Source organism: Xenopus laevis, chromosome 8S (genome assembly GCF_017654675.1).
Source record: "Xenopus laevis strain J_2021 chromosome 8S, Xenopus_laevis_v10.1, whole genome shotgun sequence".
NCBI classification, from domain to species: Eukaryota; Metazoa; Chordata; class Amphibia; order Anura; family Pipidae; genus Xenopus; species Xenopus laevis.
In genome coordinates, this window is record NC_054386.1 from 66,874,138 (window position 1) to 66,888,590 (window position 14,453).

Consider the following 14,453-nt stretch of genomic DNA (forward strand, 5'->3'; position numbering starts at 1 on the left):
CATGGAAAATATTACTTAAATAGTATATTCATTTATGAAAGAATTTATATTGGTATATTTATTAAACAACTATTTCTTATGTAACCTTAAAGGGGTTGTTCACCTTTGAGACACCTGTTAGTATGATGTAGAGTGTGATATTCTGAGACAATTTGCAATTGGTTTTCATTCTTTATTATTGAAGGTTTTTTAGTTATTTAGCTTTTTATTCAGCGGGTCTTCAATTTGCATCTTAACCAATCTGGTAACTAGGGTCCAAATTACCCTAGCAACTATGCATTGATTTGAATAAGAGACTGGAATATAAATAGGAGAGGGCCTGACTAGAAGGATCAGTAATAAAAAGTAACAATAACAATACATTTGTAACTTACAGAGCATTTGTTTTTTAGAAGGGAGTTTTTAGAAAGGAGATCCAGATCTACCTTTTGGGCACCCTTGTCTTATAGTATATGGCCACCGTTAGTCTTGAGCTGTAGAACCCTCCTTCCTTGAGAAAGCTGAAACTCTATTTATTGTTGAGAAAGGGGCACACATTGGTCCACTAGCTGTATTTGTGGGCATCCCAAACCAGGCGGCTGCCTGACTCCTCCTGACAACATGTTATCTTACCAACAAAGGTTACCTGTGTGGTCCTTTTAAAACTGTCAATAAATGAAACAATAACTTGTCATTAATAATTATCTAGTTATTTTTAAATTTGATTTAATGTTTTTTCTTATACTGGATCCTTCTGATATAAACACAGTTCCCCACATGTAGAACTATACACAATATCACTGTAAAAAAAAGGAATATTTTTCTGTAAATAAATGGTACATCTAACAACAGGAACACTATATGAAAAAAGAAGTACATAAATAACTATATATATTTTTATATGTATGTATGTGTGTTTTATTATTTTCTAAAAGAAGTAGTATTGCTGGTAAAATGATAACATGGCAGCTACTTTTTCTTCTGTACCCCATACTAGTGGCTTAACTACTTGGGGTGAGACCCCAAGAAGACAGAGGGACCCCAGGGGTCAAGAATAGTGTTATTGTACCCATTAGAGCTTTATGAAGAATACAATAGGAATATATAGGAAACTGTTAGTGACAAGTGTAGCATTGGAGATAAGAGTGACAAGGAAAGGTACAGTAAGGCCTAAAGTCTGAGGGGTTTCTAACTGGGCCCTATACCAATGCACCATTTAGGGCAGACTTTAATATTGTGTCTAGTAAGAAATAGCGATTTCCAGAACTGTGCTGGTAACCCTGGTAAGGCCTGCCAATCCATTTTGAGAGAAGGCTAGGCTTAGTATACTTGCTTCATGTCTCTTGCCTTGTTTATGGGGAAATGTATTACTGTGCTATTGCCTCCCGCCCCCAATCAGCACAAGGAGAGAGAGAGTGGAGTGACCGGTCAGATTTGGGGGTAAGTGAAGCAGCATGAGGCAGACAGGAAGGAAGGAGCCATCAGCTGTCATGGAGGCTGGAGCCCTCCTTCGGCCGGTTGCTAATAATGTTGTTAGGCGCTGCTCCTGAGTGACCTAGTTTCTGTTGTGCGGCTCAGCGCTATGTCTGTCTCACTCCCATCCAGAGGCCGTAGGAGGAGAAGGAGGAGGAGCAGCAGCCGCCAGACTGAGCACAGCTGCGAGTTACACAAGTGCCGGCGGACGCCTCTCCCGCACTGAATGTGACATTGGAGTTGCAGGTGCGCTCGCTGCTCCCGCTCTGGTCGTTGCTGCCTCCTCCTCACACCGCTGCCCGCCTCCCCGGATACTTTTTTGGGGGGCTCCTGGATCAAGATGTCATGTTGAGATTGAGAATTGTGGCTCCCTGCCTCTTGGATTTATTCCTCGGACTGAGAGAAGAAGCCGGGGTCGTGGCATGGCACAGCGCCCCTCTAACTCATCCTGCTGACCAGGGTAGGTACCAAGTGCCAGTTTTTCTGCTGCCAGCGAGTGCCATGGGGCAGCGGCATTAGAATAGGGGACTGCCAGTCTTGCACTCAACTTACTAGCGATAACTACATCCATCTAATGCTATGTCCTTTCTGCTCTGGCTGCAATTGGGATGCCTTATTTTGGGTACCAGGGATAAAGACAAACTTTCAGAGTCTCTCACAAAGTCCTGCGTTGTATTTAGATCCAAAACGAGAAAGAAAATGCTCGGGCATGAGAAGATGTGGGGGTGACTGTATTTTAAAGTATGATTTTTGCATATTTTTGATATATATGTTTTTATAGTTTTCCTACCCTGATTCTGCAAGAGTTTTATAAAAGTTGCCCATGTTTCTTACAGATTTGGGCTACAGTAGGCCAATAGGAGAGTGGGTACTAATCTTGATGTTGCTTATGCCACAGGGAAAGTTCTGGGCATCCCCACTGCTCATGTGTGTATACTGTTCAGATCAAACTTGTATCTAACTACATTGTTAGGGATACACAGATGAAAATATTTACAATTTTCTTTTCAGGTGTAGTTCACCTTAAAATGTATTTCTAGTATGTTGCAGCCAATAGTAGCCCTGGCAATTTGCAATTGATTTTTTTGTGATTATTTTACTTTTTGTCCTGTAACTCTCGAGTTTGGAATATCTGGATGCTGGGGTCTCACATGCCTTAAAGTATTGTCTAGAAAGCCAGAAGGGAAGATGGTTTGGATGGGATATCTACAGAAAGATTAATAAAAAGTAACAATTAAAACATTGCTTTACAGAGCATTCATTTTATGGTTCCCAGGATCAGTAACCCTAAAATCCATGGCGTTTTGAAAGTGCAATATGAAAAACGGAGAAGAGGAAGGCACCATTAGTAAAGGTGTTAAGAATAGGCCAGTCTATATAGTAAAATGTATTCAAAGGATAACTTATCTTTTCAGGTGGGTGACATGGTGTACAAGATTCCTACCAACAACTTTTTAATGTTTAAAAAAATAAATGAAACTTGTTGTGTGTGACGTTAATCTGCCCAAGTAGGCAGAATCCTACTGCAGTGCCGGGGAGTCAAACCCCATAACTTGTTGTGTTGGTTTTGTTGGTTGATGTCCCCCAGTCATCTTACTTTTCTTTTGATTAAAAGTATGAGGAGAAGAAATTTGGCAAGTTATTAAATTACATTTGTTCTGTGCTTGGAAATCATGTGGCTTTAACTCTCAGGTAATGATAAACTGATGTATATTATGGCAGTTAACATATTCTATGTTGTCTGCTGTCTCTGTACCTTCAGTCTGTACTTAGATATTTGTGTAGTGTGGCACTCTTTGGATTGTGTTTGTTGCAGAAAGATACACACAGGTTTATATTTGCTTTGCTGACTGTACAAGTGTGAGACATTATTATTGTATTATTGTTTAGGCTGATGGCAGGAAATTTTTGATCTTTCCAGATTCCTGCAACCTACATTCATATCTCACCCCACTCAATAATAAATACTTGTGAATATTTTCACAAGTGTACCTGACCGCATTTAGTCAGAGTTGCTAAACTTTGGGTTCCAAAATGTTGTAGAGCCATTAGCAAAGCATTATTTAGTCATCATCTGTGCACAAATTTAGGGGCAGATTTACTAAGCTCGAGTGAAAGTTAAAAAAGTTCGAATTTGAAGTATTTTTTTGGGTACTTCGACCATCGAATAGGCTACTACGACCTTCGACTTTGATTCGAACGATTCATTCGAACTAAAAATCGTTCGACTATTCGACCATTCGATAGTCGAAGTACTGTCTCTTTAAAAATCCTTTGAATTCAATACTTCGCCAAGTTAAACCTACCAAATTGCATTATAAGCCTATGGGGACCTTCTACAAGCATTTTCTAAGTTTTTGGCATCGAGTAAAAATCATTCGATCGATCGCGGAAAATTTAAATTTTTTAAATTTTCGATCGAACAATGCTTATTTTAGCGCTAAATCCTTTGAATTCGATATTCAAATTCGAAGGATTTAAATTCGATGGTCGGATTTCGAAGTATTTTCAACTTCGAAATTCGATCCTTGATAAATCTGCCCCATAATAAACTGTTTAGCGACCACTTCCGACAGTGGAAGAAGGTTTGCGAACTTTATAGTTGGTGCCAGTCCGCAGTGAATGCAATAAAACTTCTTACTGAAAAAGTTGTTATATTTGCTCCAAAGGATTATGAAAACTTCGAGCACTGTTTAAAAGTGGGCAATGAATAATGAAAATTTGCAATGCAATAACAGTTTAAGAAAGAGTATTACATTGCATAATGTGAAATTTTATTCTTCTCTGTGCAAATTGTTTTTCTTTTTGCGACTTTTATTAATTCCCCCATAAGTGCCTTAATGATACCTGACTGTTAGTGATGTGCGGGTCAGGACAAGCAGGCGTGTGGCTATAAAGCCGGAAGCCAGGCTCAGGCGGGTATACGAGGTTGGCCCAAACCTGACCCGGGTCCTGTGGTTATTGGGCCGGCCCACACATCACTACTGCCTCTTCTAAAGATTAGTTCACCGGCAGGCTAATTGTTATTGTTGACTCACTAACGGGCATTTGTACAAGACTCAACCAGAACTCGTGATTGAGTTTTTAAGCATTTATCTAAACAAGTTGAGCCCTTACTCTTAGTATAGCTGTCTTTACTCAGTGACAAGGTGTGGAAAAGGAGAGTAGACAACATTGTGTAGCCTACTGAAAACAACACAGTTAATTTATTTCTGTAACTTTTGCTTTGCAGTATTAAATGATACATATAAAACCACTTAGTCTGAGAGCAACTTGTTTGTATGCCTTACTGACCTACTAATGCCATGAAACAATAAGTTGCATGTATAACGGGTAGGAACAGAACTTGTCACTCCTTTTTCTTCCTGGCTGTCATTAAAGAGGAACTTGGAAGTTTGGGATGCATGTTTAGGAATAAAGTTTGCTGCCCATGGTTTGGGATGACACAGCAGGGTGTAACAGGCCTATCCTAAGGTGTGATCTGCTTACTACAATCAAGCTAAATAACAGCCTTCTTCTTCAATTCTTCTATAAAGCTAAAAATACCCGAGAGCTCTAAAGCCACTTTAGTGATGTAGTTTTTATTTAACCCTTAGACAGTTGATATTTTTTAGACTCTTGATATTGCATTGACCCTCTGGTTAACTAAAGTAAAGCTATATTATCTGTATACCTTAAAAGGAGAATGGAAGGCTGCTTCAGTGGGGGTTCTCACCAGTGAATTAAACTAATTATTTTTTTGGTCAGGCCAGTGCTCCTTTTAGGAAAGAAACACACCATTCTGGGAACAAAAAACAGTGCATCCATCTGCCACTTTGATTTGTGCATGTACAGTAGCGTAATAACCTCAAAACTTTACTGCACATGAACAAGTTAAAGTCTGCAGCAAGGTGCTGTGTTCATTTTGTTGTTTGCGTTTGCATTTTTTTCCATAAAATTTTATAAAAGCCATTGTTCCTTTGTGCATATTTAATTTCAAGATATTTAACGTCCTTATCCATCAGTGGAAAATAGATTGTAGGGGACCCTAGGCAAGTTGTAAAACTCACCTTGGGTGGTAACACTCCGTCAATTACCAGCTGTGGCAAAAAGCAGTTCCTTGTAACTTTAAGAGTGGAATTTCCAGCTATTAAACTGAAAATTTCAATTTCTGGGGAAAGAGGGGGCGGCATTGTAAGAGGCGGCAAGAAGGGGAGACTCGCCCTTGCTTTGGCATCTGTATGACACAGAATTATGGTGGATGGATGGGCATGTGGTGGAAGAGAGAGACTGTACATGTCTCCATCCCTCCCACCTCTTGTGAAGACAATGCTACCAAACACAGGCAGCACTGTATTCATGGGGCAAATGTAGGTCTCTGCAGAGATCTGCATCAGGGGAGCAAAGTGCAAAAAATTTGGGGGATGGTGGCATGGATCAGTAAAGGGCTGCTGAACTTCTAGGCTGGTAGAGTTAGTTCAATAAAATATAGCATTTCTAGCCATACATTATTTTAGGATTTAGTTGTCCTTTAATAGTCTGCTGGAGTGCATAGTGTGTGTAATGGCACACAGATAATGTTGGGCATTTACAATTTACAATTTGTAGTAGCATCCAACAATGTTTCCAACAGGGCTTTTTGGAATTGCTCTTCTTAGACAGTAGGGGGGAATTTCAGTCAATTTGGCTCCATGAGCTAGTTTGAATTTTGGGCACCAAAGCACCTGAAATCATCCTGTGAGTCCACTGACCATATGGAAAGATATAATTTTTACACCAAAAACATATACCACCTTTACAAGTGTGCAACATGTAAAATCACAGTGTAATGATCATGCTTTGAAGAATATTACACTGCAAATGTGATATTTTTTCAGACACACATATTTTAATGTTCCATCTAAACCCTGCACAAACAACTTTCAAGGCCAGCATGCAAAAAAAATTGTGTGCACAAAGAATTTGTTATAATTACATATATTTGTACACAGCACTCTTCATATTCAGACCAACTCTAGTTGACTTCCACAGTTTTTATAAAGCATGTACAAGGAGTTTTTTTACCCACACACCAAACATAAATTTCAATATACAACTTTTATTAGATTCTCCCAAAAAAGATTGCATTTTTTGTGTGGCCCTTGTTTGATTTTTTTTATTATAGCCCTGATTTCATATAATTATGATCTTTTGCATTCAGTTATGTGTCCTGTCTCTATTCCAATAAACACTTTGTTATAAACTATAGAATCCTTAAATGAATTGTTCAATGTAAAATAAAAACCGGGTAAATAGATAGGCTTTGCAAAATAAAAAATATAGTTAGTTAGCCAAAAATGTAATGTATAAAGGCTGGAGTGATTTGATGTATAACATGTCAGTCTGAACACTACTTCCTGCTTTTCAGCTCTCTTGGTTTACACGGACTGGTTACCAGGCAGTAACCAATCAGAGACTTGATGGGGGGGGGCACATGGGTCATATCTGTTGCATTTGAACCTGAGCTGAATGCTGAGGATCAATTGCAAACTCACTGAACAGATATGTCCCATGTGGCCCTCGTTCAAGTCGCTGACTAACTCATAGCTGAAAAGCAGGAAGTAGTGTTCTGGCTATTATGTTATACATCCAGTCACTCCAGCCTTTATACATTACATTTTTGCCTAACTAACTATATTAGATACATTTTTTATTTCTCGTTTTCACAAAGTTTTTATTTTCACATTGAACTGTTCCTTTAAAGGATGACTCATCATAAAGTTCACGTTTAGTAGGTTATAGAATGGCTAATTCAACTTTCCAATTAGCCTTAATTTTTTAATTTTTTATTGTTTTTTAATGTTTTGCCTTCTTCTTCTGACCCTTTCCAGCTATTAAATGCAACTAGGAGTTATTGACCCCATCTAAAACAAATACTACGTAAGGCTACACATTTATTGTTATTGCTGCTTTTCATCACTCATCTTTCTATTTAGGCTCTCTCCCTTTCATATTTTATTCAAATCAATGCATAGTTGTTGGGTAATGTGTGGCCCTAGCAACCAGTTTGCTGAAATTGTAAACTTTAGAACTTCTGAATAAAAAGCTAAATAAATCAAACACCACAAATAAATAAATTAAAACCATTTGCAACTTGTCTCAGAATATCACTCTCTATATCATACTAAAAGTTAACATAAAGGTGAACATCCCCTTAAACTAAGAGAGAAGACGGGATATTGCATTCAAAGCTGATGATAGTGGAATTGGCTGTGTTTAGATGGTAAGGAAGTAGTTACAGGATGTTTAATTATCTTGGATTATATATATTTCCTTCTGGAGAGAGTCAATTTTGGGCAGTAATCTCACCATGTGTTTTTAATGTAGCAATATCAGACATAAATAATTAGAGATCATACAGCATATTTCCTTCCAGAGAGAGTCTGTATGAAGTGGTCATCTCATGTGTTTTCCATGTAACAATATTAGACTTACAATCTTCGCTCCTGTTGTAGGTTCACATATATCCATTATCAGATACAATGCATCAGTACTGATTGTTCAAAAGCTTCCAAAGGCCCTTTCAAGTTGCTTTGTTGCCCACATGCCAAAGAATCAGATCAGTGCTATCTGGCCATCCACACGTGTGTCTACTGCACTCAATTCAACAGGTATTCTCATAGTCAAACAGAGGCAATCACCTAATACATAGTCCATGTTTTTTGTATTTCCCTGAAAAACATCTTAGTACAATCTCCCCTCCTGCAGAAGAAGATCAATAAAATGTATTTTCACCTAATAAATAGGCTGAATGCTTGCTAACACATAAAAGTTACATTTCAAAAACTTCTATAACAATCAGCCAATGTACTTTTTGCAGTCATAACAAGATGAACATATTAAGGTAGTTCTAGATCCACTCACTTCAAAGCTGCTTACATACAGGCAATTGGCAAACATAAATATAGTAGGCTCTCACACCCCAATGAAACACGTCTCTGCCCTTCCTTCACCTAGTAAAATAATTGTGTCACGTTTCTTGTTGTGAATACATAGGGAACTAATAATTATCTAAGTCTTCACAACAAAAGTTGTTGTGGCATTGTAGAAAATAAAATGGCTTCAAGCTTTTTGAGTGATAAAGAATGTCCTTAATAAAATATTGACATTGATATATATATATTTTAAATTATGGATTGTGCATTTCATTGTTTAAAGAGATACTGACACCAGAAATAAAACCTTTTTTACATCTATCGTAGCATTGTCTTTGAGACTTTTAAACTTTCTGATTTATAATTTTGCCATAAAAGTATTTTCTCAATGAGGGGGCTGCCATATTTGTGCAGCAGCAGCCAGTTAGCATTAGAGGTAAAAAGGGACAGTCAGGTTGGCAAAAGAGTCAGGTTTAGGAACTTCAGGTAACAATTACTTACAAAAGAAGGTCTATCAGTGAAAAAGATCAACCTGACCTATAGGTAACTTTTAGGGGGTTGTTTACTAATGTCCGATTGTTTCTGGTCTGACTTTTAAAGGGAAAAACACCATTTCTTTCTAGAAGAATTTTTTTTTTTTGTGATTTATTAAACTCCGATGGTGTAAAAGTCTGAATAAAAAAAGTACTCCATCTCAGACCTGCCAAGTTCTTGTAAAAGTCAATGGCAGATGTCCCATTTACAATAGGAAGATATCTTAATCTGCACTGGGTTTAGTTCAATAATCCGAAGATTTTGTGGTTTTCAGGCAATAATTCGAAAAAGTCAGAGGTTTTGAACAACAAATTCGAAAATTTCACAGTTTTTGGCAGCAAATTAAAAAAAATTGTAATATTCCATTTTTTGTGATTTTATTGAGTCTTTTACCACACAAGAAATTTTCATTAAAATCTATTGATAAATAGGAGGGGAAGTCAGTGTGTATTTGGTCAGAATGGTTTTCAGAAAATAGTGAGAATATTTTGGATTTTGATAAATAACTCCCTTAATGTACATTGAAATTTTTTGAGTATTTTTTTCGTGTCAGTATCACTTTAAGAAGTATTTTTAGGCAATCCTTGGCTCTGTTAGACTGTTGAGTTTTCCTGAAGAAGAATGGTTATTAAACATGGTAATATGTTTATATTAGTTGTATCCAAACTGATATTCCGTCTTCATTATCCATTATTATACTGTTCATTAGTTCTGTGCAGTGAATGAATCAGTTTTTTGTGAATTTGAGAAATGGCAAAACATTCCCAAAACACATTGAAGTCAGTGGGTGTTTTTGCTGCATCAAAGTGAATGGGCATATATATCTCAAGTTTCTTTCTCATGCTAAATGCACTGAAATCACTGCACAGGGTTTCCTCTCTTCAAAAACAGTCAACAGGTGTTTTTTTTCTCCTGTGCAGCGGTTTCTCACTCACCAGTTCTGTAAGCAAAAGGATGTGGGGGTTTCGTAGGTATTAGCAGTGAGAAAACACGTATTGAATAATAAAAAAACCTCACCAAAATAGCTCACTTCCTTTGTCGCCTTGCTAATTGGAATATATGGATCTAGCCCAGAGATTTATGGCATTTTAACACTATGATTCTATATTTTGGACAGTGCATTGTATTCAGTCTCTGAAATACTTTTCATAAAGATGCGCTTGTAAATGGGGTTTTTGCTTTGTTGTAGTTGATGCAAGGAACTTCATAATTGTACTGTAATTATAGTGGTCATGCTAATTGTATTTTTTCCATTTTATGGATATATGCTTAATGCATTAGATCAGTAAAGAAGCTCTGACATCATTTTGAATCAGTTTATTTGTGGTGATAAGAAACTTGTAATGTAATTATGCACAAGTTACCTTTTAAAATGAAATTTAAAATGTCTCAAATTTATTAACAAAAAATTATTTAACAAAAGACAATACCTCAAGTTGGTTAGCCCATCCATCTGTACATTCACATTTACATCTTGTATATTAAGAAATGATAATAATGACTTCTTCCTGCTTTAGGGAATGCTTATGTGTTGTTAAAGGGCCAGCATTTCCCTTCTTCAACAAGAGTTTGTTGAATAAGGGCTTACTCCAAAAATACTATTTGCCTGTTGTTTTAATCACAAAAAAGTAGGTTGTAGTCATATATTGCATCCCATAAGGGAGCCTTTATGGGCTCCATCAACCTTATGCATTTAACCTTTGTGGTGGGGACCTGCAGAATCTGTAGGGTGGCACTTTTTCCAGTTGCCACTTTTCTAGCCAGCTAGAAAACAGGTTATTAGGTGCTTTTGGGCTAAACTTTTTAGCTCTAGAGCAACTTCAGGTTTATATGGTCTATGTTGAAAGTATGTGTAAAATTGATCACAGGAGTTAAACAGTATGATCCACTGACTGAGCTTCTGATTCCTAAGCAGGGATATCCTTAAAACCTAGACTTATGGATTGCTCTGAATAAAATTGCATCTTTTGCTTCTTTCCGTTTACCCGGAGAGTCTCATTCTAATTACTTAGATAACTAGTGGGTACCAACTTGGCTAAATATAGAAAACAATTTAAATAAGATCATCTGATGCAAGCTGGAAAGGATTTTGAAGCCTAAACTAGACCAGCAGACTGGTGTGCCACTGACTATTTTTTGCTGCCAACAAAACAGCTGATCTTTACAAACAACTGATCTTAAATGTAAAATCACCCTAAAAGGCCAGGCCTGGATTTGTTGAAAGGCCACCTTTCAGGATTTTCAGGGTTTTAGGAGGAGGCATGCTGCCCAACCACGCCCACATTGGTTCAAAAACAATGGGGATGCGCTGGAGGTACAATAATTTTTTAAACTTCCCATGCGCCAATCCCCATTGCTCCTGTCCAGATGAAAATTTGCATGAATAAAGGGGAGGGGACAGGGGCAATGAACGGCAGTGGGCCTAGGGGCGCCCACTATGTAAATCCAGCCCTGTAACAGGCAGATGCCTTGTTATAGTCTCCTCCTCTTTTGAAAATGTGTTTTAGTAGATTTTAAAAAGACCCAAAATATCACAGTGCACTTTTCTTATATAAGTGGAAGAAATTATTGTTTTTAATTATATGCAGTGCAATGTGACTGTTCCCTGTTGCTGCGTGATTTGTTGGATCTTTTCATTATTTATTGCTACATAAATTAAGCTATCCCCATCTCATTTTCTGCATTTAGAGCTTTTTATTTGGATGGCAAAAGTTTGACTGTGTTGAGTGTTTAAGCAGTTTGTTGCGATCAGTATCTCTTTTTCCGAGACTATGGATTATTAACCTATAGGACGTAAACTGTGGCTAAAATACAGCTCCCATCATTTAAACTGCAGATGCAATTTAGGGCTTAGGATGTGGTCACTAGGGATGTAGCGAACCGCCGTTTTGGTGTTCGCGAACGCCGTTCGCGAACACCGGCAAAAAATGCGAACGGTTCGCGAACCGTTCGCGAGCTTCGAACACCAGCAAAATCGTTCGATTCGAACGTTCGAGGGATTTTTCGTTCGATTCGAATGTTTGAAGGATTTTCATCGTTCGATCGAAGGATTTTCATTCGAATCGAACGGTCGAGGGATTTTAATCGTTCGAACGAATGGAAATCGTTCGAACGAATGGAAATCGTTCGATTTTAGCGGTCGAATGGTCGCGAACTCAAATTGCGAACGTTCCCAAACGTTCGCGAACATTAGGCGGACACGAACGGTCGAAGTTCGCGCGAACAAGTTCGCAGGCGAACTGTTCGCTACATCCCTAGTGGTCACTATAACTGAAACAAAAGTATCCATGTTACATTACAGCCCCACTATGCTGGAATTTTTGTTGTCCAGATTTCACTGGATTTCCAAACAAGTTACTGCAACATTGTGTAGAGAATGTGACCAAGAAATGGGATGAAGGGATATTTAGTGTTGCTCTACTTCATTGCTAACGAAGGCTAAAGGTATCCAATATAATACATATTTTAAATCCATTCTTTATTTTCTTTTAAATGTTAAAAAATACTTGGTCATTATTTGTGGTAAACTGTTGAAGGTAAAATTATATTCTAATGATGATGGTGGAATGGGGTGTCAATATTTTTTTTGTATTAAAAGGGGTATTGTGCTATCACTATCATGAAATAATATGTTTGCCATTTTAGAGTATTCTAGGACAACATGTGTTATGCTCCAAATGGTAGTGTTTTTGTCTAAAAATGTATGCCCCAAATTATTTTATAACAATGTGCATTCTTTAGCATAAATTTAGATAAATGGCTTTGGCTTTTAGAGATCGGGTAGACAGAAGTTCAGCCCATAACTGAGTCCAGCTGGTTCCTTTTCTCTAACTTATTAGCCACTCACTTGCCCAGTTGGCAGGATGGTTAGCTTCTGCTCTGTTGATCATATGACTTAGGTCCATGGACAGTCACCCCTATATGAATCAATTTAAGACAGCTCTGGTAACAAATCACAGGTTCACCCATGGCAGTGTACTGCTTCTACACAGTATTTCTCCTGCTTTTACATGTTTTATAGATTTCTTTCTTCTTGGAATTTACCCCATCAAATTCAAAATAAGTGACTGTGGTTTGGCACAAGTACTGGAGAAACAGGAATAAGGCGTTAAGCAATAAGGAAACCTGACTGACATGGGAAGAAATAATAAGTAGGGCGGCAAAGGAAAACAAATTGAAAGAAATCTGTTGTCTTCTGCTATGGGAGTGGTGTGCAGGGGGTGGGAATGATAATGGAGTTGTGTGTCTGGGCAGGATTTCTTTTATTGGAATAACTGGCTAACATGTACGCTGGGGGAGTAAAACCATAATTACTTGATTATTTAAATCAAATAGTCTCATATTTCACTAATATTTAGGGTCAGTCCACACGAGCAGATTCGGGGAGATTAGTCACCCCAGCAACAAATCGCTTCTTCTTTGGGGCACAATCTCCCCAAACTGCCTTCCCTCTGCCCTCCATGGGCTAAAATGAAAATCTCCTGCGGCAATTCACATACGGCGCTTTGTTTTCCAAAGTTTCCATTAGTTACTTCTCAGTCTTTTTTAGTAATTAACAGACAAGTCAACCCCAAAATAAAAAACTGCCTAATAAAAGAAAACATAATTCTAAACAACTTTCTAAAATTTTTCAGTGCCTTTAAAGTTACTTGGAAAAACAATTGCTATAGAAAGTAGATAGTTGCTTAATGCCCGATTGTGGCTTTTAAAGGACATGTAAAGCCTACATTTTCCACATATCTTCCCCACCCAAGCCACATCATTTGTACTGCATATACCCCCTCCTTTTGCCAGCTCTATCACATTTTCCTAAAACAAATAGCAGCTTTCTCCCGTCTGCCATTTTCCCTCTGACATATCATGAGTAACATTGAGACATATATGCTGTAATGTTCATGCAATGCAGAATGCAACTTTACACAGGCACAATATACTTTGATAAAAATTTCTGCTGGGGTTGGCCACTGTAATGGTTAAGCTGAGCACAGGAGAGGTGGTTATGAGAAAAAATAGGATCAGACAGCTAGAGCAGAGTTTCTATGGGAACCAGTAATGTTATCTCTTCATTGGCTGTTAGAATGGAGGGTGTGTTTAGTAATCTAATCGGAGAAGAACTGAGCATGCTCATAAGTCAACAGCCAAAGCAAATTCCTGAGGGAGGGGGCCAAGTGGGTTAGAGGAGGAGAAGGATTTCTAAGTGATTAAGGGGATTCTGCAGCCTTACTGTTAGCCTTTTAACAACCAGAGTTGCAGTTATCTAAGGATTTCAAAGAAGCAGCTTACTGATTACATTTTTGTAGAGGGGGTTTACATGTCCTTTAAAATAAATTTGTCTTAGTCTTAGTTCCCCAGCAAAGACAGGTCTGTTAATCACCTGCCTTGTTTAACATTGTTTCAATAGTCTGTGCCATCAGGGCAGATAATAGAAAGGAAAAGATAAACACTGCTTCTAATAGCAATACATATACATGTAAAAACCATTGGAAATGTATAATTAATGAATGAATATTGCAAAGTTGCTTAAAATTATATATATATATATATATATATATATATATATATATATATATATAT

The 14,453-nt window shown here is 37.6% G+C and overlaps 1 protein-coding gene across 1 annotated transcript in view; it reads left to right on the forward strand.

Moving 5' to 3' along the window:
- Positions 1-1,399: 1,399 nt before the first annotated feature.
- The window catches only part of pasd1.S (PAS domain containing 1 S homeolog), a 66,107-nt gene continuing 53,053 nt past the window's right edge, over positions 1,400-14,453 (forward strand). The window contains exon 1 of the mRNA XM_041574986.1: positions 1,400-1,912. The gene's annotated coding sequence lies outside the window, so the exon portion shown is untranslated. The remainder of the gene's footprint in view (positions 1,913-14,453) is intronic.